Below are 26,700 nucleotides of genomic sequence, written 5' to 3'. Positions count from 1 at the left end.
ATCAGACATTAAAAGAGATGTTGGAAAACTTGGACAGAAATGAAGGGGTTAGGGTAAAAGAGAAGTAAATACATTGGCTTTCAGTATGTGCCATAAATGACATATATAACATAAAAGTTCTTACAGAAAAAGACTAACAAAGGAATCTCTAGGAGGATTTTCACATGCAAAATGAATAAGAGTAAAATTCATTTAAGGGAACTAAATATATAATATAAAGTGAAATTGCTTAATATGGTGTCAGGAAAATGTTGGTGACCATATGTGAAACCAAAGATAAATGAAAATGTTAGTTTTGGAAATACAGAAGAAGCATATTCAGGTGCATTTGAGTTACTATAGCAAACAGATTCACATTAGGAGCTCATCTTAACTGAATGATAGATAATCTATAATCACTGGTAATAGCAAGAATGAATTTGGGAGACCAGCAGTTGGCATAATGGCTATGTCACTGGATTCCCATATGGTAGTCTGTGGTTTGAGTCCCGGACTCAGTGGCTTAAACTCACGCCAGGCATGTGTGTGTGCATGCCCAAGATCCCAAGAGGAGAATGGAGGAGAAGGGATTGCCGCGTGGCCATCCCCCTGGGGGGTGATTTCCTGCTTTCTGTCTCTCTGTCTCTCTCTGTCTGTCTGGCGAGCGCACGCGCCCTACAGCAAAAAACCTCTCCAAAAAAAAAAAAAAAGTAGGAGTCTATTGTCACTCTGTAGAAAGAGTAATTGAAGTAAAAGTCATCTTTATACATCAAGAGGAATGCATTGAACTCTCCTGTGAAAGTACTTTTGGGTAATAACTTCTGTCATTCAGTACAGGAAGCATTGGTAATTGCTTAAAAGTCTTAACTAGTCTTCATGCCACCACTCTATGGCTCTGCAAATCTTCCTTGAGGATGTTAAGTAAGAAATTATTCTCTTTTGAACATCTTTTGATATCTCATCTGTTTCAAAAGAAACTCCAAAGTCCTCTTTTTAAGAAAGTATTTTAACTTTTTATTATTTTTTAAAATTGGTATAGAGCATTTGCTTTCACCAGAGAGAGAGAGAAAGAGAAAGCAAGCCACCAGGTTTAGGATTGAAATTGTGGTTGATCATGTGGGAGTCCGGCACCCCCAGCCACTACGCCACCTACTGGCCCCCCAAGATTTTTATATTATCATAAAATGAGACCCTCAAAATTATCATCTGTATTCTTTTTATCTACTAAAGTTTACCCTTCTCTTATCTATATATTACATTTTAAGTTTCCATATTCCCTAAACTTTATGCAATTTTCAATACTTGATTCCACTCACTCTATCTTCTGTTTCAGTTGTAATGAACTTTCAGATACTTAGATATGCTTGAATTAGTTGGTAATTTTTTATGTTGTTTCTCTTACTGGAATATTTTCTTATGCCACTTTTCTTTAGGCAAACTTTTTTGGGGGTTAAATATTAACACTTTCTTTCACAGAAAGCAACTTAATAACTATGATTTATAAGTTAAATTTAAATTCTCTCAACTCGGTCCAATAGAGAGCTTATCATATTAGTTCATACACTGCTTTAACTTTCAAAGACATGTTGATGAAATCAACAGTTTCTATTACCAGACAACTATAGGCGAAACTTAATTAAACAAACAATTACAATTCCGTATATTGTATGTTATGAATTGACTATATTTGGTTAGCATGATAATATTTCAGAGGGATGCTTAATGTCTTAAAAATTTAGGAAGTTTATTTGAATCAAGTAACATCTAAGCTATATGAAGAAGAAACAGTAATTAAGTGGCACAAAAAAAAGAAGTCTTTGGTGGGGTGAGTAATCACAAAGAAATCACATATGTGAAAAAGCATATGGTGAGATGTGAGACTTAGGCGTGTAGGAGCATAATTTAATGGTCTCATACACCATAATAAGGTACTTCTAGTTCATCTTGAGGAAAACTTAGTACCCACACAGAATTATTAAACAGAGCAATATTTGTGATCAGATATATATATTGGAACGGCCATCATGTATAATTGAATACCAGTGTTCAGACCAACCCACGAATAGAGAGACCACATGGCCTAATTTAGAGATAGGAGGTAAAGGTCTGTACTGCATCACAGGAGGAAGATGGAGAATAGCAAAGGGTTTGGGTGACAAAAATTAATTACCCAGTTATGATTAGCTATATGCGAGAAATGAAAAAGAGAAGTGAGAAACAATTAGGTCTGTGGCTTAGCAAATGCTTAGACGCTGGAAGAAAAAATATATTTTTATGATCAAGTAACAATTTCAAGAATATGATATACATGGTAAGCATTATATTCTGTGACTCTGATAATTATATATTTCTTCTTAACAGAAAAATAAGTGAATATATAATCAGAAACAGTTAAATATAACTCCCTATTCTAATAAAGTTTAGACATTTTTGTTGTTTAAGCCAACTATTTTCTCTTGTGTTCTAATCACTCTACCATGAATTAAAGGTAAAGCTCTTAATATAGAACATTAATGAGTTATTTTATATATATATAGTGTTACTTTTATTTTGAAAGTAATGAAGATGCTCCTTTCTGTAAAATTTTTAGTAAAATAGTTATAAATGACTTGGTAAAGGGCTGGCCCCTTAGCACAGTGTTTAAGGAAACTAGATCCCACATAGCCAGCCAAGCAGAATGTGAATCTGGCTCCAGAGGCTTTAAAAAAAACACATCATTCCTGTGTATGCGTGTTCCATATCCTGATGAGATGGACATTGACAGATGGAGGAAAGAATATTGCAGTATGACAATATCTCATTAGAGAGTGGTCTCTCTCTCTCTCTCTGGCAGGTGCACATGCCCTCTGGAAAAAAAAAATAAAAAAGTTTAAAAGTGACAAGTTAATACCTACATAACCGGGCCATCTTTTGTTTATACAAGTGTATGTAAAATCTTACATTAATACTAAGACATATTTATATTAACTAAAACACAGTTAAGCTCAGCCATGTTTACATTCTTATATACTAGAAATTTCCAAATGCAAAGAAAAAAATTGCTACTGTTAAATGTCTTGAGAGAAACAAATCATTTTCACCATTGCTAAATGAGAAAAGATCCTTCTTTAACGTAGTTAATACATATAAATTAGTTTTGTAAAATGAATAACCCAATACACCTTACCACAGTTCATCCCCATTAAAGACTGATTTTACAGCACTCCAAAATTGCCTTGCATGAAAGTTAAGCAGATCAAATCATAACAATAACAATAATAATAATAAAAAAATAGCAGAAGAAACAATAAGAGAATGAAATGCAAGAGGAGGAGGAAACGGGGATAAAACATTATTTTTAGCAAGCTAGGATCACTTTATTCAAAATTATATTTGTGTCATTTAAGCACATTTCCAAAGAATATTATGATGTGCATTATTTTCTCTTAACTCAGTAGGGTGGGAGAGAATTTTATTTCCAAGGAGTTGGGGAATGTTGGCTAAAGACATAAAAATGTAGATTATTTTAGAAACAATTCCACAGCTTTTTTACAGTTTCTTCCAGTTTTCCTCTTAGATATTTCATGATGCAAAAACTCAGGACATATTAACCCTCACCTCTTCCTAATACTCTTTAATTGTTTTAACAGCCTCTCCTTTTTAATCAGCGAGGCACGCAATGCTCTTTGATTCCCGAGTTCTAATACACTTCTATTTTATGACTTAAACTAGATTTTTTAATTTCATTTTTAATTTAGGGATGTGGCCAAGATTCTCCCCTTTGCTCTGATCCCAACCTTTTCTCCCTTTAAATCAGCAGAGGCAGAGCTGACACACAGGGAATTAAGATGAGAAATGAAGCACGATTGTGCTTGTCCATAATTCATTCCCTTTCTTCACCCTGTTGCAATCAGAGCAGTGGGGGAGCAGAGGTGAAGAACAGGGAGCACAAGGTAGAAACAGTGCAGTTTAGTCTTACAGCTCAGTTTCCAGATTCTGTGAGTTAAACATTTAGAAACAGAGGAATTTCTTTGTAACCATCAATATCCACATATAAGATGTAAAGGGTATGTGGATAGAAACAATCACATTTTTGAACTTCTTAAGATAACCAATATTGTAATGATCAAGAAGTTGTGTTGAGAGATATTCTGTTTGTAATTACATAATATATGGTTATTCAAGCCATGAGTTTTATTTAGAGAAGTCAGTTTTCAATATTTTAATGTGCCAAAAGGCTACCTTAGCCTTGATATTATGTGGTATACCAAGAAAATCTGAATTTATTTTTTTAGAGAGATTTTTACTAAAGGGCACATGCACTCAGTGAAGAGACAGAGATGAAGAGACAGAAAGCAATAAATCACGCCCGTGGGTAATGACCACACCATAATCCCTACTCTTCCATTCTCCTCTCAGGATTTTGGGCACTCACAGACGTGAGACCCATGTGAGTGTTAAGCCACTGGGTTCGGGACTTGAAATTCAATCGACTACATGGCAGTCCAGCGACATAACCATTATACCACCTGCTGGTCCCTGAAATTTTTTTTTTAATTAAGTGATGCAAGTGTACAATAAGCCACAGAAAACAATTTAAAATCTCAAAGTATCTACATCTTTAAACCTAGAAGCTCACATTTGCCTTCTGCATATCATACTTTAACTAGTTTATAATCTAACTTTAGATTTCTGTATACTTTTTCAGTTATCATCATTTCATGAGGCTTTCTCAGACTTTCCCAGTAGGAACAACTCTCCCATTGTACTCAAATTAACAAGTACTTCTAAATCATGGCTGTAATTTAATACTTACTATGTCTTTATTTGTTCTCCTTAACTGAGGGACTCCTGTCTTCTTTCTGCTATATTTTAGATCGAAGGGCAAACACAGCGCATGATATAGTAGGTCACAAAAACATATTTTCAGATGAATGAGGAAATACATTTTGTCCATAATATCTTTAAAATCTTTTTAATGTAGGGATCAGCAAATGGAGTAATGGTTATGGCTCTGGACTCCCACATAGTCTACCATCGTTCAAGTCCCAGACTCAGAGATTTAAAACTCATGCTGAGCACTCATGTATGTATGCCCAACTTCCCAAGAGGAGAGTGGAGGAGAAGGAATCATGCGGTGGGATCGCCCTCCCCAACCCAGGGGAGTGATTTCTCACTCTCTGTCTCTCTGTCTCTGTCTGTCTGGCAAACACACACCCTGTAGCAAAAATCTCTCTTAAAAAAAAAATCGTTAAATTTAGTTTTTAAAAACTTCACTAAGTAATCTCAATTTTCTAGGCAACTCACAAAATTAGTTTCCATAGGCTTCATTCCTCACAATTACTTACCTCTCAAGCAACCAAAAGTTATAGTATCTTGCTTTGCATACTTCAAATCAACAACTTCTTATTGAGAGAAAGTGTTTTGTTTTTATTTTGGGTAGGAATAGCAGAATATACTATATTTCTGTAGCTTTCTCTCTTTCTTGTTTTTCTTTTTTTTTGAGATGTTATTGCTGTAGGGTGAGTGCACTCTCCAGAAAGTCAGAGACAGAGAGACAGAAAGCAAAAAATCACCCCGCAGGGAGAATGGTCACACCACAATCCCTTCTCTTCCATTCTCCTTCTGGGATCTAGAACACACACGCACACATGCCAGGCCTGAGGTTAAGGCACCAGATCCAGGACTCAAACTGTGGTTGACTACATGGGAGTCCAGTGACATAGCCATTATGCCAACTGCTGGTCCTAGTACTTCTGTAGCTTTCTTGAGATAGAAATTACTAAAATTGCTTTTAAACTTTTACTAAGATATCTATTTTTATAAAAAATATTTTCAGAAGTATTTATTTTTATTAATCACTAGGAGTATTTTTAACTTACTGTAGGACACATGCTCTCACCAGAGAGAAAGAGAGAAGGGGAACTTGAGAAAGCAAACGGCCAGGTCCAGGACTCAAACCATGTTCAGCCATATGGGAGTCCAGTGCCTTAACCACTAACCACCACACCACCTGCTGGCCCTAAAGACAACTACCTTTTTTGTTTTTGTTTAGTTTTTTTTTTTTTTCTATACGGTGTGTGTACTCACTAGAGACAGAGAGACACAGAGAAAGGGGAAGAAAGGGGAAGGGAGAAATTATCTCTCGGGGTGACAGACACATTGGAATCCCTTCATTCTCTTGGGATTTTGGTCACCATGCAAACATACCTTGAGTAATTTTCAAGCTGCTCAGTCTGAGTCTCAAATTACTGTCAGTCATATGGGAGTCTAGCTCCTCAACCACCATGCCACTTGCTGACCCAAGATAACTATATTTAAAGTGGAACTTTTGGCCTTTGAATGGTTTATCATTACATCTAAAAACAACAACAAAAAGATCACTTATTAACTACTCTTTTTTAAAACAAATACCTATAGTCAATTAGGATAAGAATAAGAATGCTAATATTTTAAATACTAATACTATAAATAAATGAGTACATTCATATATAATTGTCATAGTAAAAAATATAGATATTCCTGTACTTCCTTTCTGAAACCATCACAGAACCTGAAAATGAAAGAAATTGTGTGTGTATGTATGTATGTGTGTGTGTGCACACACACGTGCACTCTCTATCCGTGTCAGGCAAAATTGTGGTAGAAATAAAAAGAGAACTCAATTCCAAATTGTTTTATACCATCACATTAGAGAATAACCTATACGTCATATAATTCTCAGGAATCAGTGTTGAAAACTAGAGGAAACAGAATTAAATTCAGCATGGATCTTCCTCAAATGTCCTTCCTTTTAGGCAGGTGCTTTCAAAGCTGCCTACAGCTCACAGGAGAGTATGTTTATACTTATATATCTTCTCTCTTTAAAAGTAATTTGTTCTTTTCTCCATTTGAAACTAACCTGATACTGTTATTCAAGCTGTTAGGATTATGTGATCTATAAGATGCTATTTATTTAGTATTTTCTTATCAAAGAAATCACTGCCTTTCAAAATGTTTCATATAAAATGTATCCAATTCACAAAATATTATAGTTAACCATGTATTTAAAATACAAAAATACATTAAAATGAACCCTCATGGCCACACCACACAGCATGATAATTTCAACATAAAAGTATTTTGGAAATCTACTAACCACTGTGCTGACCCTTGTGCAAATCATCTCTGATTTCTTTACCCTTTTATCATATGTGTTATGTATGTATATATTATGTTTTTTAAAATCCATATTATAAAACAATATATTTTATATTTGTATATATTATATATAATTATCATTTGATTTGAATTTTATATAATTCACATACTATTTGGTAGGTATGTATCATTTATTTGCCTCAATAATGCCTTTTGATGTCCTATCCAAATTGATGTATGTAATGAAAACATTTATATTCAGTGATTTTTAAAAAATTATTCATTTAATTATTTTATTTCTAGCTTGGTATGTCCATCATTGGGAGGAGAAATGGGGAGATCAGCAGATGGCATATTGGCTACGTCGCTGGACTCCCACATAGCCAATCGTGGTTCAAGTCCTAGACCCAGCAGCTTGAAACTCACACTGGGCACATGTGTATGTGTACCCAAGATCCCAAGAGGAGAATGGAGGAGAAGGGATTGCGGCATGGCCATCCCCCCTGGGGGGTGATTTCTCGCTTTCTGTCTCTCTGCCTCTCTGTGAGCGCATGTGCCCTATAGCAAAAACCTCTCAAAAAAAAATTAGATCATATTTTCTTCATTGAGAAAAAATAAAAAAAAAATTATGTATGCCGTAAGGATGTACAGGAATTAAATATAAAAAAAATTTAGAGATATTTTGCTATAGGATGCATATACCCATCAGAGAGACAGAGACAGAGAGACAGAAAGTGAGAAGTCAACCCCTTACCTGGAGGGATGGCCATGCTGCAATCCCTTCTCCTCCACTCTCCTCTTGGCATTTTGGACATGCATGCACAGGTGTCCCGCGTGATATTTAAGCTTCTAGGTCCAGGATTCAAACCACAATTGGCCATGTGCAAGTCCTGCAATGTAAGTATTACACCATCTGCTGGTCCCATAAAAAAAAAAAAATAATGTCAAGAAAATGAACTGATTGTGATTTATCTTCTTTTGTATTATTGATGAACAATTTTTTGGGGGAAATATTTAATAATAAGGGATACTCAGAAACTAAGCAAAGTAAAATTTAAACTATTCCAAATAAATGTCTTTTTTTTTTCTTTGTTTAAGTTTATTTCTTTCTTTTATGAGAAACAAAAAGAGAGAGGGAGAGAAAGACAAGCACCCTCAACAGAGTCTTGTGCTCAACTCATCAACTTTTTAGCCAGCCAGGATCTCATTCATGCACATGCACCCAATGGGTGCAAATTGACCCATCAACCAAATCTTGTTCTTCCATATGGCCTCCAACATTACAAAGCATTTTATTACCTCTGTGCCAACCGGCTGGGCCTGAATGTTAGCTTTACAAGAAGATGCCGTCATGCTCTTGCATCTCAACTGAGTCTAGATTATTTGGGTAGCTTTCATTTCTTTCCTGGTAAATAACAACGTATCTGAACATGTATCCTGGTCTAAAAGAACAGACTTAAAAATACACATCTAGAAGTAGAATTGCTGAGCTATTGAATGTGTGTATAACTATTCTTATTATATACTGTCAAATTGCTCAGGGTACTGTGTCAATTTGCAGTGCCATCTCCAGTGTATGTAAGTCCCCATTACTTCACCACGACTGGTTATTCTATGCTCATTACATTTTCCATACAGTAGAAATAAGAAAAACAAATATCAAGCCTGTAAAATAAAGTATTTATGTCTGTTCTTTAAGAAATTCTAGTTGTGTTAAAACTAGTCAGAGCCTCCATTGAGCTACTGTATGAAGCCAAACCTCATTTCCTTATTTTCCTTACCAACACCATCTTCCTTCTAGAAAAAAAATGAATGAAATAAATACCAAAAAAAACCACTTTACACAAAGTATATGTACTTTTTTTTTCTTCTTTGCTTGATTTCTGTAAAATATATTTTAAGACCATATCTCTAAGCATATGACCAAGTCTTGCTCCTTTCACAAAAGTTTTTACTCATAAATCACAGAGTTTACATTAAATTTTCTTAATCAAATCTCAGTAATTTGTAATTCCCAAAATTAGGTTAAATGATCAATTAGTAAGCAAATTTCATGGTTCACTAGTGTTTATCTAACTCTTCCTTTTTGCATTAGTAAAAAATACAGCAGAAGTTTTTCAATAAATTAACAGGAAGTTTTAGTTCCCATGGCACAAGATACTATCTTAAAATTGATTATATTGCAAATTAAGTACATTGAAAATATAAAGTTCTATTTTGCACACTTAAATAGATTTCACATATTAATAAACTTGTTATTCTTTTCTTTTTTGATCATAGCAGTTATGACTGGGGTTAAGTGGTACTTCATTGGGGTTTTGATTTGCATTTCCCTTATGATAAGAGGTGTCGGAACATTTTCTCATATACTTTTTAGCCTTTTGTATGTTTCTCTTTGAGAATTGTCTTTTGGGGTTGACTGTCCCCTTTTTATTGGATTATCAGGATTGCTATGCTGGTGAACTGTTTGACTTCCTTGTATATTCTAGTTATCGATTCTTATCTCAAGTATAGTTTGCAAATATTTTCTCACATTTGGTGGGTTGTCCCTTTACACTGTTTATTGCTTCCTTTGCTATGTAGAAGTTTTACCTTGATGTAATCCTTTTGTCTATATTGGTGTTGATGCCCTTACTCTAGGGTTTCTGTTTAAGAAATCTTTGCTGGGACCAGCAGTTGGCATATTGGCTATGTCGTTGGATTCCCATGTAGTCATCCATGGTTTGAGTCCTAGACCTGGTGACTTAAACTCATGCCAGGTGTGTGTGCATGCTTGCCCAAGATCCTGAGAGGAGAATGGAGGAGAAGGGATTGCGTTGTTTTATAGTTTTTTCCCTTTTCATTTATGTCTTTAGTTAATTTTGAGTTACCTTTTGTAAATGGCAAGAGATGGTAGTCTAGTTTCTTTGTTCTGAAAGTAGATATCCAGTTTTTCCATCTCCGTTTATTGAAAAGACCGTCTTTTCTCCACTGGATTGGCTTGTGACCTTTGTTGAAAGTCAGTTGGCTGTATGTTGCTGAGCTTATTTCTAGAGCCTCCTATTCTATTGGCTACATGTCTGTTTTGTGCCATTACAGTATTTGGGGCCAGTGGATGGCATAATGGTTACATCCTTGGACTCCCATGTAGTGCAACTGAACCATGGTCAGCCATGTGGGAGTGTCCAGTGCCTTTACCACCTCGCCACCTGCTAGTCCCTACAGTTACTAATTTCTATATATTATTATTTTAAGTGTAAGTGCTGATTCATAAAATATGTTATTAATTTTTTTGGAATTGTCATAGCTTGTGATATAGTCCCATAGCTTGAAGATTAAATCAGCAACTATGTTTAAGCATCAAGGAAAATAATTGTTTCCTCTTTCCAGTACACAACCATTCAAAGGGAAATTGAATTTTCCTGATGGTGATCTCATTAATTTCCATACTATTACATTTTATTACATTTCCCTCTTTTTTTTTTTTAATGTTTTACTTCACTTTCATTTTTAGGTACTGTGATAAAAAAATTATAGTAGAACACTATTAATTGTTAATATTGTCACTGGTATATTGTAAAACTAAGATTTCAGACACTATGTGGGAGATCAACTCAGAAAGAAAGAAATTAATATACTTCATTTTGTCTTTAGACTAAAATTTGTATTCAAGAGCGATGACTCAACATCATCTTTGAACATGCAGGTCAGTTCTAATGTAGAGCTTCTATTAAATGTGGTCTCCTGGGGTTTATACACATCCTATTTGAAGTGAATAAACCAGATATTACTTCAACCACAAAGAAAAACTGGCAAATGTTGTTCTCATTTTTTTTGTTACTTTTATAGGTATCATTCATTTTATTTTTATCTCTTAATGGTTTATCTACCTCTGATAGAAAAGAAATTCAAAAATACATCTAAAAGTATAAGGGTGCAACAGAACTATTTACTTCTTCTGCTATTTCAGTTAATTAGTACTTAAATTAGAAAATAAAATCCTTTGGTCACATTTAGAAGTATAACATTAATAGTGTGTTTACGTAGATTTTCAAATGGAATTTTTTCCTCCTAAATATTGTCGGTAAATGCAGTTATTACAAATCAAAGCAAGGAAACATTTTTAATTTGAAAGAGAGAAAAAAAATCTGTATGTATGTACCATAAAAGCTTAAGAATGAGTGCTAGATTTGGGGAGAGGAGAGGAGAGACAGGTACATGTAAAGTTTATAGATGAGGGAGTGATAAGAAGAATGATATCTTAATTCAGCTCTTCACGAATATAAGCTAGTTAGAAATTTGTACTTCCTAGTTATTTCTACATCTATAAAATATGATAAAGACTGTGTATCGGGACACAATGATAATGTATTTTTATCAAATAATGAAAATGTAAGTTTCATTGTGTTATAAGTTTCATTGCGTTACCATTTCAATCTTTTTAAAAAAAGAACAATCTACATCATTGTAATATTGTTAGATCTAACTAAAGTTAAATATCTTCTGAGTAATGGCTTTTCTCTTATTTTTTTCCTTTTACTGTATAGGTGTCATTCATTTTATTTTTATCACTTAATGTTTTATGTACCTCTGATAGAAAAGAAATTCAAAAATAAATCTAAAAGTATAAGGATGCACAGAACTATATACTTCTGCTATTTCAGCTAGTTAATATTTAAATTAGAAACTAAAATTCTTTGGTCATATTTAGAAGTATAACATTAATAGTGTGTTTACATAGATTTCAAAATAACAGTTTTTCTCCTAAATATTGAATAATTTTATTCATGTTAATATGAAAATTCTGGAGTCAGCATGCAGAGTAGTGCTGAAGGTGTTGGACACCCACATGGCCAGCAGCAGTTGGAGTCCTAGACCTGGCAGCTTAAAGCTCACACCAGCCACGTGTGCATATGTGCCCAAAATCCTGGTAGGAGACTGGAGAAGGGATTGCAGTGTGACCATGCCCCTTTGGAGAGTGATTTCTCACTTTCTGTCTCTCTAGTTCTCTCTGTCTCTCCAGCAAGCACACATGCCCAATATCAAAAATCTCTCAAAAAAAAAAAATTGAAAATTCTGCTTGACACTCAGAAGAGCTGAATGTAAGTATGCTCATATTCTCGAGCATATATTCAGCTATTCTTGATAATAGGAAGATGAGGTCTAATGGAATTTGACAGGAAACTTCTGGGGTAGACTTTGTCTTGTCTATGATCATATTGATACACTATATTAATATTACTAAAGTTAAATGTCTATATATCATAATCATCATAGGATTGTGTATTAATTTTTAGAAGTTTTTGCCATAGGATATGTGAGCTCACCAGAGAGCAAGTGACAGAGACAATGAGAGGGAAAGTGAGAAATCACTTCCCCAGAGGAATGGCCATGACACAAATCCCTTTTCCATTCTCCTGAGATCTTGAGCACACACACACATATCCCTGGCATGATTTTCAAGCCAATGAGTTTGAGACTCAAACCACGATCAGTCATTTGGGAGTCCAAGGAAGCATCACTCTACCATCTGCTTACCCCAGGATTATGTATTTTTTAATTAATAACTTTTTTGAGTTTTTTTTTTTTTTTTTTTTTTTCTAAAAACCATGGTTTTTTTTTTTTTTTTTTTTTTTTTTTGCTAAAAGACATGTGCATTCAACAGAGAGCAACAGATAGAAAGAATGAGGTAGAAGAGAAAGCAAAATTACCCCTGTGGAAAATAATCATGTGGCAATTCTCTCTACTCCATCTCTTCCTCCTTTTGGGTTTTTGGGCATTCACACACATGTATCTGTCATGCTTCTCAAGCCTCTGGGTCAGAACCTCAAACTGTGCTGTTGACCAAGTGAGATCTGGCTGCCTTTCCCATCAGATCACTGATTCAGCCGCTGTACATTCTGTGGGTTTTGACAAATGAATAAGGACATATATTCACCAATATAGTATCATACAGAATACTTTCATTGTCCTTAAAATCCTCTGTGCTCTGACTCTTTATCTTTCCATCCTCCCTAACTCCTGGCCAAACAATCCATAGTTTCACCTTTTCCAGAGTGTTATATAGTGTTATGTACTTGAATTTACATGATATATCGCCTTTTCTTATCGACCTTTTCACTTGATGTGCATTTTGGTTACTTCCACGTCTTTTCATGACTAGATAGTTCATTTCTTTTAATTGCTGAATAATATTCCATTGTTCCTCAGTTTATCCATTTATCTACTGAAAGCTGATTTGATTGCTTCCAAGTTCTGGCTACTACAAAGTAGCTTGCTATAAACATCTGGATACAGGTGTTTGTGTGCACTTACGTTTTCATTGCTTTTGAAAAACTACAATACCATGGAGTATGATTGCTTGATCATATAGTAAGAATATGTTTAGTTTTATAAGAAACTGCCGCATTTTCTACCAGAGCAATTGTACTACTTTGTGTTCCCACCATCAACAAATGAAAGTTCCTCTTGCTGCACAGTTCTTTGCTTCATCATTGGAAAAACAGCTGCTATTCCTCAGGAAATCTTACCTATGTTTCAGGTAAAATGAAGAGTGAGGCAGCAGTATAAAGAACTGGGTGAATAAAAGCTCTTGCCCTATAATTTTTACTTAAAATATGTTTTTGAATTTTCTCTTCTGTATGTAAAGCTAAATAAAAGCACTCCTGTTGCCTTAACCAGAAAAAGCTAATAACTTACAAAATTATGATTTCCATGACTTCTCTTAGATTAAGTTTTTTTTTTTTTTTGAGAGGTTTTTGTTGCTATAGGGTGCATGCGCTCACCAGACAGACAGAGAGAGACAGAGAGACAGAAAGCGACAAATCACCTCCCAAGGGGGATGGCCATGCCACAATCCCTTCTCTTCCATTCTCCTCTCGGGATCTTGGGCACGCATGCCCAGCGTGAGTTTTAAGCCACCGGTCCAGAACGCAAACCGCAGTTGACTACATGGGAGTCCAGTGACATAGCCATTATGCCAACTGCTGGTCCCTTAATGTTGATTATGTTTTAATATACTTATTAGGAACACCAAGATTTTGCTAAACAGATATTAATAATCTAACACCTGTAGTAAAAGTGAAAGGGTTTGTTTTAGTAAAACAAACTCTTAAAATAAGAGTTTGTTGGTAGAGAAGACATATACTTTGGTGGAAATATCTGAAGAACGTGACCCCATCAAAGTCATATCAAAATACTGGAAGAGTTAAAAGTAGTAAGTATATCTCTCTCTTGAACAAAATGGTCAATTTTTTGGACTAATAACTGTGACAAAATAAAATATAACCTGAAAAAAGAGGAGTAATATTAGCTATTAAACAAATAGTTTGGGCTTGTCTTTTTTTTTTCTACCATGTAATAATTTTATAGTCTTTGATTAGTTACTTACATACGCTGAAACTGTTTTCTCATTAAAAAAAAGTCAAAGAGAATTTAGAAATTTATAAATTTATTCATTTATTTAAAATAATATTTCGTATCATCTACATGACATTCTAATATTAAAATACAAGACATATGTCAAAGATATTTAAAATACAAATATTGAATAAATACTAGTTTTCAAGTAAATAACTCCATCTAACTTAATTTTTAGAAAAAAATTATTTAATTTTTAATTATACCTGAAGTCTCAAGCTGTGAAGGTATATATTTGGTGGTGCATTGAACAATTTTGAAGATTCATATTTTTAAAAGAAAATATGAAACAAACACAATGCAGATATTAAATAAAAGACAAAAAAGGCATCCAGTTTGTATAATCCAATGCAAAGAACAAATATAATTGCCTTATTGACATCATGATAAATTTAGTTTAGAGAGTTCAACTAAACATCTGTTATCTCCACTCATAAATGTGTTCAGCCATTCATGCTTCAAATTCCTATTATATTTTTAAGTGAGAATAATTTATAACCCAATTATAGTTGTCTATTCGTTTGCCTGGATGTGACACTGAGAGAAAAGATTATTAATAAACTATATTTTTTGGGAAAATCATTAAGTATATCAAAATTTTGAATTTAAGTAAATCAAAAGTTTAGTAATAAGTACTTTTGGTTTAAGTATAGCAACATAGTCCCACCTATATTCTTCAAGTTCACAAAACTCTAATGGATAAACTTATCCATTTTAAAAACAGTTTAAACATTTAAAATAATGTTTGGATAAATATATTTCACAGCAAAGAGAATAAAAATGTTCCAAGAGCCCATCAACATTTGGGAGGAAAAAGCAAGAAACTACTGTCCAGTCATGGTGATACCTTGGTAGCACAATAACACTGTGTTCTAGCTAGAAGCTGCATGGAAGATAGGGGGTTAGTTTGGGGTCCACTTGTACGAGCTGGGTGTACATACACTCATGTGTGAACCTGGGAAAGACTAGGAGCATTCCAATTGAGAGCACATGTCTTTCTCTGGTAGGAAAGAAGGGAAGAAAGGGAAGGAAAAAGAGAAGGAAGAAGTTTAAATGAAAGTAAAAGGAAGTTGAAGAGTGTTGTGCTGAATGAAAGGGAGAGAAAACTCCTAATTAGGAAGGGCATAGAAGGACTTATGATCACAATAAGAATCATTCTTCCCACATTGTAGGAGATACTAGTAACAATGAGCTGGTAGGTGGGCAGAGGACAGGAGTCTAAGTTGAAACTGAAAAACACGCATTTCTAAAGCATTCCCAGAGAGGAGTTAGCTATACTTCTCCATGTAGAAATCTCTGAAGGCAGGCATATAGGAATAAAAGGTTGCTTTTTTTTTTTTTTTAATATAGAAGTTGCAAGACTTTTAGCAAATTTTCCAAAACAGTTGTATTGAGTGATTTTCCCAGAGTAAAGACTCACTCCTACATGAGGAGTTGAGTGAAGCTTGCCAGTTCAGAAACACACTGAAAGACATAGAACATTGAAGCAGTTTTGGTGTTTTTGTTGTTATATTCTTTAAAATTAATAGAAAATTAATAATAACTGAATTTATCATATAATAGATATTTTATTAAGGTAATAGAAAAATTGATTGAAAAGAAAATGACATAATTCTAGGAAGGAAAAAAAGCTTAAAAGTGCAAGAATAAAATAATGTACATTTGTGCATAAATACACAACCCCAGGTGTACCAGAGATTCAGGAAAATATAACAACCATGAACTAACATTAGCTTAATATGAGCAAATATAAATGACTATTAAAATAGAAGTATTGCTGTAGGTAAAATAATATTAGATATAAGTCAATTAATAAGCCTGATATAAGAATAGAGAACAGGTATGACTGGCCAAGACATCATACAACCATAAAGTTAAAGATAAGAAACATATCCAATGGGCCCAGCGGATGACATAATGGTTTCAACACTGGATGCCAGTATGGTCTACCATGGTTCAAGTTCTGGATCTAGCAGCCTGAAATTTACAACAGATGCATTGTATACATGCATAAAATCCTGACAGGAGAATGGAGGAGAAGGGATTGAAGTGTGGTCATCCCCCAAGAGGACAATTTCTTGCTTTCTATCTCTCTGTCTCTCTCTGTGTCTCCAGTGAGCACATGTGCCCTGTAGCAAAAATCTCTCTTAAAAAAAAAAAGAAACATATCCAAAATGAGGTAGGAAAATAGGAAACACAGAAAAAAATGTCTCTGTTTTCAGAGAACGTGTTTCCGCATTGATAGAGCTTTCCATGTAGTAGAAATGAAAAGATAATAACATGAAACCCTTGACAAATCATTACGAAAGTTCAGAGCATTTCAGAAAATGGAGGGATGGGAATCGCACTCATCCAAATTATTGTATCATAGCATCATGATACTGCTAGACAACAAAAATTTTAAAATGGAAAATTAGTAATCAAGTCCCTTCATTTATATAAACAATGTAATAAAATATTAGCAAATTGAATTCAACAATATTTAAAAATAGCATTATGCCTGTTGCTGAGGAGACTCAACCTGTGGGGGCTCTCTATCTGAGATGTGAGGGTCTTTGGCTTCATGAAGGGAAGAATTTAAGAATGAGCCATGGAGGGAGAGTGAAAGCAGGTTTCTTCAGGAACGTGTATAAAGTGCACTACTCCATAGGTGCAGCAGCCAGGTGAAGGGAGATGGTTGAACAGTTTTGTTCTTTCCTTTCAGAGGAAGGGAGATAGGTGGACTACACCATGGGCAGGACAGTGCCACACATCAGTGGGCATCTGTCTTATATGGCTTGACTTAATGTCAGCTAAGTAAGTTTATTCAAGACTGTTCCAGGAAATGGCTTGGTGGTTTCCCTGGAACCACTGTTCCTTCCATCTTCTGGCTTCATTAGGGTGGTTCTGGTCATGGTTACTCCAAACTGTTACGCACAGGTGGGAGTGACATCAAGAATGCTAGTCTCATACTATGTGGAAATAATGAGTCTGAAGATCAGGTAGTGTTTCTTCCAGGTGGTTCCAACTAGTTCAAATCCAGTCTCTCCAACCCTTTTGTCTGTCAGATTTTAGGTATTTGAAATATCCTTCACCTCAGTTTGGAGTACCCTTCGGTCCCATCTCCCTCATTACCAAATGGATTTTAGCCTGAGAATGCAATGTTTATTTGGCCTTTTAAAAGATCAAAGTAATTTACTATTTTTTTTTTTTTAAAGAGGTGTTTGTCTTAGGGCTAGATGTTCTTGAGAGAGAGACAGACAGAGACAGTGAAAGGAAAAGTGAGAAATCTCCTTCATGGGGATGACCATGCTGCAAACCCTTCCCCTCCATTCTTCTCCCTGGATCTTGGGCATGCACACACATACCCAATGTGATTATCAAGCCACCAGGTCTGGAACTTGAAACGTGGTCAGCCATGTGTAAGTCCAGCAACATAACCCCTTACCATTTCATTTGCTGGCCCTGTAATTCACTGTATTTACTGAATGAGATACCAAAGGATCATTTCAATAGATGCAGAAGGTTCCTTGATAAAATTAAAAGCCTTTTAATGTCAAAGAAATCAACAAATAGGTTTAGTAGAAATCTTTAACATTTATATAAAGACATATACAACAGTTTTACAGCCAATATCACTTTTTTCTTTTTCTTTCTCTTTCTTATTTTTTTTTTCTTTCTTTCCTTCTCATTTTTTTTTTAAGGCATTTGTAGTAGGGTGCACATTCTCACCAGAGAGAGACAGAGGCAGAGGGAAAATGAGAAATCATACTCCAGGGGGATGACCATGCCACATCTTTTCTCCTCCATTCTTGGGGTTTGGGCATGAACATACATGCTCCAGTTGTGTTCCTCAAGCTGCTGGGTCTGAGACTTGTACTGTAGAGTCAGCAATGTGGGATCCATGCCATCTGCTGGCCTCAATATTACTTTTAATAAAGACTAAATGGTTTTGTTGGAAATCTTTCTTCTTCTTCTTTCTTCTTCTCCTTCTTCTCTTCTTCTTTTAGGAATTGCTTATTTAATTTTATTTATCATTATTGTTATTTTTTAAATTTGCCCTAACCACCATACCACCCACTGGCCCTGTGGGAACCCATTCTGAACCTAAGTGTTTATATTGATATTCTTTTAAATGGAAGACATTAGACATTCAAGTGCAGAAAGAAGCCTTCTCAGAACTTCCCTTTTCTGGATGAAAGCATCAACTTCCGGGAAATGAAGCTGCCATAAATTTCTGGGGAAATTTAAAGAGTCATGAAAAAGATAGAAGACCCACACACCTGCATAAACAAACATTGTCACAAACTTTCTTATCTCTTGTTTGTTCTTAAAAGCCCATTTGTTTTTACAAACAAGCCTATTTGTCTTCCCCAAACAGTCTTTCTCCCCTCTCCCTTTTCTCTAAAATATGTTACATAAGCCTCTTAACTTGAAGCATTTAATGATTTAACTACTTATCTTGTTAGCTTCCCTATGCATAGGAATAAACCTTCCTCTGTACTGTTAATCTGCCTTTTGTCAGTTCAATTTGCAGTCTCCCCAGGGACAGAAATTAAACAGGCAAAGGAAAAGCTTTCCCTGGTCTATCTTGTATTGAAAAGGTTAGACAGTGTTGTGCAGAGAAAGCTTGATTCTGCTGCCAGGGTTCTCATCCTCCTGCTCAGGATCTTCAGGGTATACAGAATTTGAGAAAAACTCCTTATGGCTTGACCAGGTGCTCTCTCTCTCTCTCTCTCTCTCTCTCTCTCTCTCTCTTTCTCTCTCTCATGCTCTATATCATCAACTTTTTGTTTTATTTTTTAAATACATTTTGTTAAGAAGTTTTTCTTCCCAACTGTTCTTCCTGAGATTTTGAACAAACCAAATGAGCTAATTTTCATCACTACTTTGTAACAATGGACTAGATGTCCCAGTCTAGTAAAAAGGCAACAGCAAAAAAAAAATAAAAGTCATGAACATGGGAAAAAAGTAGTAAAGCTGTTCATATTTACACATAATATAATTGTTTATTTAGAATACACAGTGAACTCCACAATAACAAGAAGTAATAAATGAATTTGACAAGAAAGCAGGATGTAAGGAATATATAAGTCATATTTCTATATACTACTAGAAAAATTTTAAATACAAATTTAAAAAATTCCATGGACAGTGGTAAAAGAAAAACCCAAAATATCTATGAATAAAATGAAAAGATTTCCAATACCCTAAAATATTGCTGATAATGTGAACGAAAAACAGGCTGAAGAAGTATGTAGAATACAAGGTCCATTGAAGTCTTTTTTTTTCTAATTTAAATCTTTCAAAAGGAATGTTTGTTATACATACAATTATGGTATATCATTACAGCTTGCAAAATAAAATTTCACAGCATGAATACACTGCATTTTAGTTTAACTAAAGATATTATCATACACACTGTCATCAATAGATATTTTTTCCATTTTTGTATCTTTTGAATGTGTTACTTTTCTCTTTTTTCTCTTGATTCTCTTCCTCTCACCTTACTCCATTTCCTGTCCTCCTCCCACACTGTCTCTAGTAACCACAATTGTTCTCCAATCTTTTATTTCTTCCAATCTTTCGGTTTTTGCTATTGAGTGCAGATATTTGGTATATATTGAGTGGGGACATACAATGCATCTATTTCATAGTCTGGCTTGTTTTGCTTGGCAGTAAAACTTCCATATTCCTTTATCAACTTTCTATCAAATGCCAAAGTCTCATTGTTTTTTATGGCTGAGTAATATCCTATAGTGTATATGTGCCACTCTTTTTCAACCCATTCAATCCATTCATCTGTTCTTGGACATTTGGTTTGGTTCCATGTCTTAGCAATTGTAAATAATACTGTAATGAACATAAATGTGCAAGTGTTTTTTCTGACTGAATGTATTCCTATTCTTTGGATAGATACTCAGGAATGGAATTGCTGGATCATATGGTAGTTCTGTCTATAGATCTTTGAAGAACCTCCATATTGTTCTCCACAGTGGCTGGGCTAATTTATATGGACACCAACAGAGTAGGAGAGTTCCCTTTTCACTACAGCCTCATCAGCACTTTTCATTTTATATTTATTTTCATCTTACTCATTTTGACTGGGGTTAAATGGTATCACATTGTGGTTTAGATTTGCATTTCCCTTATGAAAAGGCATGTTGAGCATTTTTTCATATGCTTTTTGAGTGTCCACATATCTTCCTTGGAGCATTGTTCAGCTCGTTTGTCCATCTTTTAATTGGGTTGATGATTTTTTTTTTCAGGTAAGTTGCTTCTTCAGTTCCCTGTATATTCTGGTTATTGGCCCCTTATCTGAGGCTTCGTTTGCAAATATACTCTCATCCCATTTAAATCTTAAAAACCTAAGGAAAGAAATATTGCTGAAACAGACCACTGGTAAACCAAAGGTCACTCAGAGAATAAAAGGTCTCAGGTTTATTATGCTGGCAGACCCAGAAGAGTTCAGACTCCAAAGTCTGGTCCCTCACTTAGGGAGGGTAGAAGGTTAAATAGGCTCCGGGGTTGAAAGAGGGTAGGTACATGGATCTGGTGTTACAGGTGTTGCAGAGGAGGAAATGTTTGCAAAGTGGTTACAAAATAATTGTTTGTAAAATTGCTTACTTTAAAATAGCTAATCCTGGATCCCTTGTCTAGGCCAAAAGCCATATCCTATGGAAACCAACAATCTACTGACACTGGCAATTTAGAATAGCAGAATACCAGATATGAAGAGTGAAATTCTGTCTGCCAGCAGTTTGCAAGAGTCCAATAGTGACTAGTTAGCATGCAGGAGTCATATCAATATAAGACTTAGAATTTGGATATGTCCCAGACTCATCAGGGTTACCACCTGAAACACCATGTTTTAACTCACTGAAAACAAACTATGATGCTACAAACAATTACAGCGTTTTCAACGTGACCCCTACCTTTCTTCTTTCAAATATTCTCGAGTTCCTGATATGAGGAATAAGATATAGTCAATAAATTGCCTGGATTATTTTAAATAAGCCAATGTAAACTCAATGAACAGTCCTAAGCTTCCCTTTGTCTACCCTTACTCTTGTTATATAAACCAGCTTCTTGAGTCACCATTTTAATGACCACACTTCTGGAAAACTAGGAATTTGCTCATCCAAGTGATTAATCCTTTGCCTTGGCTCAAGTAAATCATTTTTCTATTACTTATTATGCTGCAATCTTCTTTTCAGATTGACAGCAATTAAAAGAATTCTAAATAAATAGAGTGATAAATACCACTTAATGAGTGAGAAGACTCAATGTTTGTAAAATGCCAATTTTCAAATTGATTTATAAATAAAACAAAATCCCAACAAAAAACTTCCTGAAGACTGATTTGAAGAAATTGGCAAAACAGACCATAATTTTTTAGGCAGATATCAAAGAAACTAGAACCACAACACTTTTTACTGTTGTTGTTGTTTAAGAAAAGGAGCATAAAGGATCACCTCCATGAACTGGTGGTTAAGGGAATGAGATCGCACATGAATTGACTACATAGTTCAAGTCCCAGCCCCAGTGACTTGGGAAACACACCAAGGAGACAGGCGGGACATTCCAAACTGAGGTGAAGGATATTCCAAATACCTAAAATCAGACAGACAAAGTGGCTGATAGACTGGATTGGAAACAGTTGGAATCAAGAAGGCACCTAGAAGGATCATTACCTAACCTTCAGTCTCATTATACCCTCCTCATTGCATGGTACTAGCATGCTGAATGGTACTCCCACCTGTGCCATGACAGTTTGGAATAATCATGCAATGACGAGAATTACCTATGAGAGGGACAGTGGTTTCAGGAAAGTCACCAATCTTTTCCCAGAAAATTCATGGATAAACTGTCTCATACTTAGCCTGGCATTAAGGCAAGCCACATAAGCTAGATGCCCACATAGGTAGTTCAGCACTTCCCTACTTATGGAGTAGATTTTCTATCTTTCTTCTTGGGTAATAGTTCTCTTTCCTCTGACAGGAAGAGAGAAAATTGTTCACCCATCTCCCCTCACATGGCTGCTACACCTGTGGAGTAGTGCACTTACTCTACACACTTCCTTATTAAACCTTATTTCACTCTTCCTCAATGGCTTCTTCTTTATTCTTTCTTGCATGAGCCTAAGGGCCTTTACACCCTGGTAGAGACCCCCACAGGTTGTGTCTCCCCAACAACACCAGTAGCATGTATGTACATCACCCAGATGCCAACAAAATGGAGATTTGGACAAGAGACTGCAATGTGGTCAAACCTCATTGGAATTGTTTTCATCCTCTGTCTGTTTCTCTCTCTGGCTGGCACATTTGTCTTCGGGAAATAAAAACAAACAAACAAAAAAACAGAGTTGGAGAATTTCTTCTGACAGATTTCAATACTTCCTATTAAGTTATATTAATCAAGGCACACCAGCTATAGAAGAAAATAATAATAAAGTTTATTACCTAACATTAAAACCTTTTACTACCTAAGATTAAAATGTTTCCAAACACAACAACAAAAGATAAGTCACAACCTGGTATAAATATTTATCAACAAGTAACAGACAAAAAAAATTCTATCCACAAGATATACATTTCTCTTAAAACTTAATGGTAGGGTCAGCAGGTGGCATGGTGGTTAAGAGTGCTGGACTCCCACATGACTGACCATGGTTCAAGTCCCAGACTGGATGGCTTGCTTTCTCATTTTCCCTCTCTCTCCCCCTCTTTTGCTCTGTCTCTCTCTGGTCAAATTTAAATGAATAAATAAATAAATAAATTATTATTAAAAAAAGAAAAGGAATTATGCATTTAAAAAAAGTAATAATAAAAAGGCAAATAACTCTATAGAAATAATAAAAAACTCTTAAAGATAGATATAAGAATAGCTAATAAGCAGATTAGCTTATTATTTACTACTACTATTACTATCATTTAAATATGCCCAACTTTATTAGCCATCAGTAACATTTTTTTTCAAGTCAGTACTCGAACCACCATGGGTCACATGTGATCTAGATTCCTTAAGCACTAGACCACTAGCCCAGCCCTGTATGTATATCCAATAAATAGATGGATAGATAGATAGATAGGTAATAGATAAATAGAGTTTATATTCTAAACTTTATTTTGTTAAGAAATTAATTCTAATTCTCTATAAGAAATCTTCTGAGATGTTCATGTAAAGTTACTAATGATAATTTTATATGCTAAAGTTCTATGTAAATTTTGCTATCATATTTTTTGTTTTATGTTTTGTTTTACTCTCATAATAATTGTATTTAATTTGTAATGCTAAGGTATTAAAATTTAATTAACATTTTAACCAGGTCTCCATAATCAGATATAAGAAATCATAAAATTTATTCTCTAAGCAAATTAAGGACCTCATGTAATACAAAACCATAGTTACACTTGAATTACTTAAATACTCTTAATCTTGTGTTTACAGCACCAAGCATAGGGACCATCTATTATAGGCATTCACATAAATAATGGATAGACATTTATTTGTATGGTACATTAATGCTGTTTACTCATAAAGTGCTAAAATATTAGACAAAAACTAAACTAACATTTTCTGTCTATTTTTAGAACTGATGCTACATTTGGCTCTTTTTTGTGCTGTTTAATTCTCAGAACATTTGTTTGTATTTCTGGATTAACTCCTGGGCATCTAATGAAAAACAAAAAGCACCAAATTCCAGCTCTCATGACATTTATGTTTTATAGAAAAACTGATATGATAGCTCTCATTACTCCCATTTTACCCATCAGGAAACTGTATTTCACAATTGGTTTGGACACTTGTAACCCAGATGTCAGTAGAGGGAGATTTTCTTTTGAGCTTCAAATAAAATATCCTGCAACCATATGCCTCACTCAATAAGAGGAAGGCAGACGTAGGGTTTTCAAATTCACATCTGGCTATGCACTTCCGCTTCTGCTGTGTTCATCAGTGAACTACAGCTCACAACACCAGCCTTTGATTTCTGTACAGATTTCAGACTGTAATGAGCACAAATAAAAGACAATTAAAAGAGCAGTTACAACAAAATCAAACAAATAAAAAGAAATTATAGAAAAGCAAAAATATCATGAATTGAATAATAAAAATATTGGTTATGCAGAATCAAGCTCTTTCTGCACTTGCTCTCTGCAACCTTCATGTTCCTGGACATATTTAATGCAGGCCATTTTAACTATTTATTTGTTGAAATATTTGTTGACAAGCAGACACACATTTGCATGAAATCTCATATTTAGTAAGTAATGAAACCAGTGTTCACATAGTTTCGGAGAGTGTAAACTTTTCACACTATCTGCTGCTTTAAATATGTTAATATCATAGTAATAAATCATGAAATAGAGCATGGGAGAATCACTTCAGAGCACAGTCATGAGGCAGCAGCAGCGTAGCAGCATAAGTGCTACTTATGAAAATGGCCAGAATTTATCTAGTGATTACTATGGTCCGGGCAATGTGATAAGTTCCCAACTATCCTTAAGACAGCCCTATAAAGTACACACGATGTTACTCTAGGTGCCAGTGGATATAGGATTTAGTCTCGGTAAATTTTGGTGGTATTATCTTAAATGAGTCTGATTCCAGAGTGGTGTTGTATTCACTGTTACCTGCTGTCTTGGCACATGTAAATTTCAGCTCTGCAGATTTTCTGTAGGCAGATAATAGGGCTCCGAAAATCAGATTGCTTTCCCAAAGTGACAAAGCTGGTAGTGATGTAACCTCAAAATACAACCTTTTCCTATGACTCCAAACCTTTGCTCAGTTTCTACACCATGCTACTGATCTAATGAATATCATTTCAGCTTTTGGGAGCCAAGATTTAACACATCTAGAAATTATCATTTCTTGTAGTTAGCCTCATTTCTATGGACGGGGGCCATTGTAGTATTAAGTCAAAAATCACAGTGATTTGCAAATGATATTAACTGAGGCTTGCAATATAGCCCATGTATATTGTTTTCAAATGTGTCTTCTTTTCATTTTAAAACACAAACTATCAAATCTTTGTATTAAGTTTGAAATTTTTAGTGCCACATGATGACATTATTTGATGTAATTTTATAATAAGGAAAATCCTTTTTAAATTTAACAAAACTACACAATTAGCATTGCATTCCTCTTGCTCTTTTTTCTTCTATTTTATAATATGTGTGACCTTTTAATAAGCTTATTTTTTAAATAATTAACATTTCTGTAAGGTTTTTGCCATAGGACCCGTGCTCACCAGAGAGACAGTGAGAGAGAAAGTGAGAAATCATCCCCATGGGAGGTATCCATGCCGCAATTCTTTCTTCACTCTCCTCTTGGAATTTTGGGCACACACACATGCACCTACTGTGAGTTTCAAACCACCAGCTCAAGGGCTCAAACCGTGGTTAGTCATGTGGGAGTCTAGCACCTTACCTTCCTGCCACCTGCTGGTCCCATGTAAGCTTATTTTCTTAAGAAAATATATGTAATGTGTTAGAGTTTAATGCCAAGAGTAAAAGGTTTTTGCGTTCAAGTTGAAACTTTGATTTCATTTGTATACCATAAAATAAAGCATGTTATTTATGTATTTATTTTTTGGTAGAGGTTTTTGCCTGATACACAGACAGTGAGAAAGTGAGATATCGCCACCTGCCCTCCCCACACACACACACACACACACACACAAGGGGAATAGTCATGTCTCATTCCCTTCTCCTCCCTTCTCCCAAGATCTTGGGTACACACACACATGTACCCAGCATGAGTTTGTTTTGTTTTGTTTTGTTTTTTTTTTGAGAGATTTTCTCTGTAGGGCGCATGAGCTCGCCAGACAGACAGAGAGAGACATAGAGACAGAAAGCGAGAAATCACCCTCCAGGGGGGATGGTCACGCTGCAATCCCTTCTCCTCCATTCTCCTCTGAGGATCTTGGGCACGCACGCACATGCGCCCGGCGTGGGTTTTAAGCCACCGGGTCCGGGACACGAACCGCGGTCGACTACGTGGGAGTCCAGTGACATAGCCATTATGCTAACTGCTGGTTCCCCCAGCATGAGTTTTAAGCCAGTGGATCCAGGACACAAACTGTGGCCAGCCATGTGAGATTCCCGCAATGCAACTGGTACACCATCTGCTGGCCCCAATTCATAATAACTTCCCTTATACAATTAGAGACAGTAGGCTGACAAGTAGCAATATGAAAGATCGTAAAAATCACAATTTAAATAG

This window comes from Tupaia chinensis, unplaced genomic scaffold (genome assembly GCF_000334495.1).
Source record: "Tupaia chinensis unplaced genomic scaffold, TupChi_1.0 Scaffold148049_1, whole genome shotgun sequence".
Lineage (NCBI taxonomy): Eukaryota > Metazoa > Chordata > Mammalia > Scandentia > Tupaiidae > Tupaia > Tupaia belangeri.
This window is presented reverse-complemented; position numbering follows the sequence as displayed.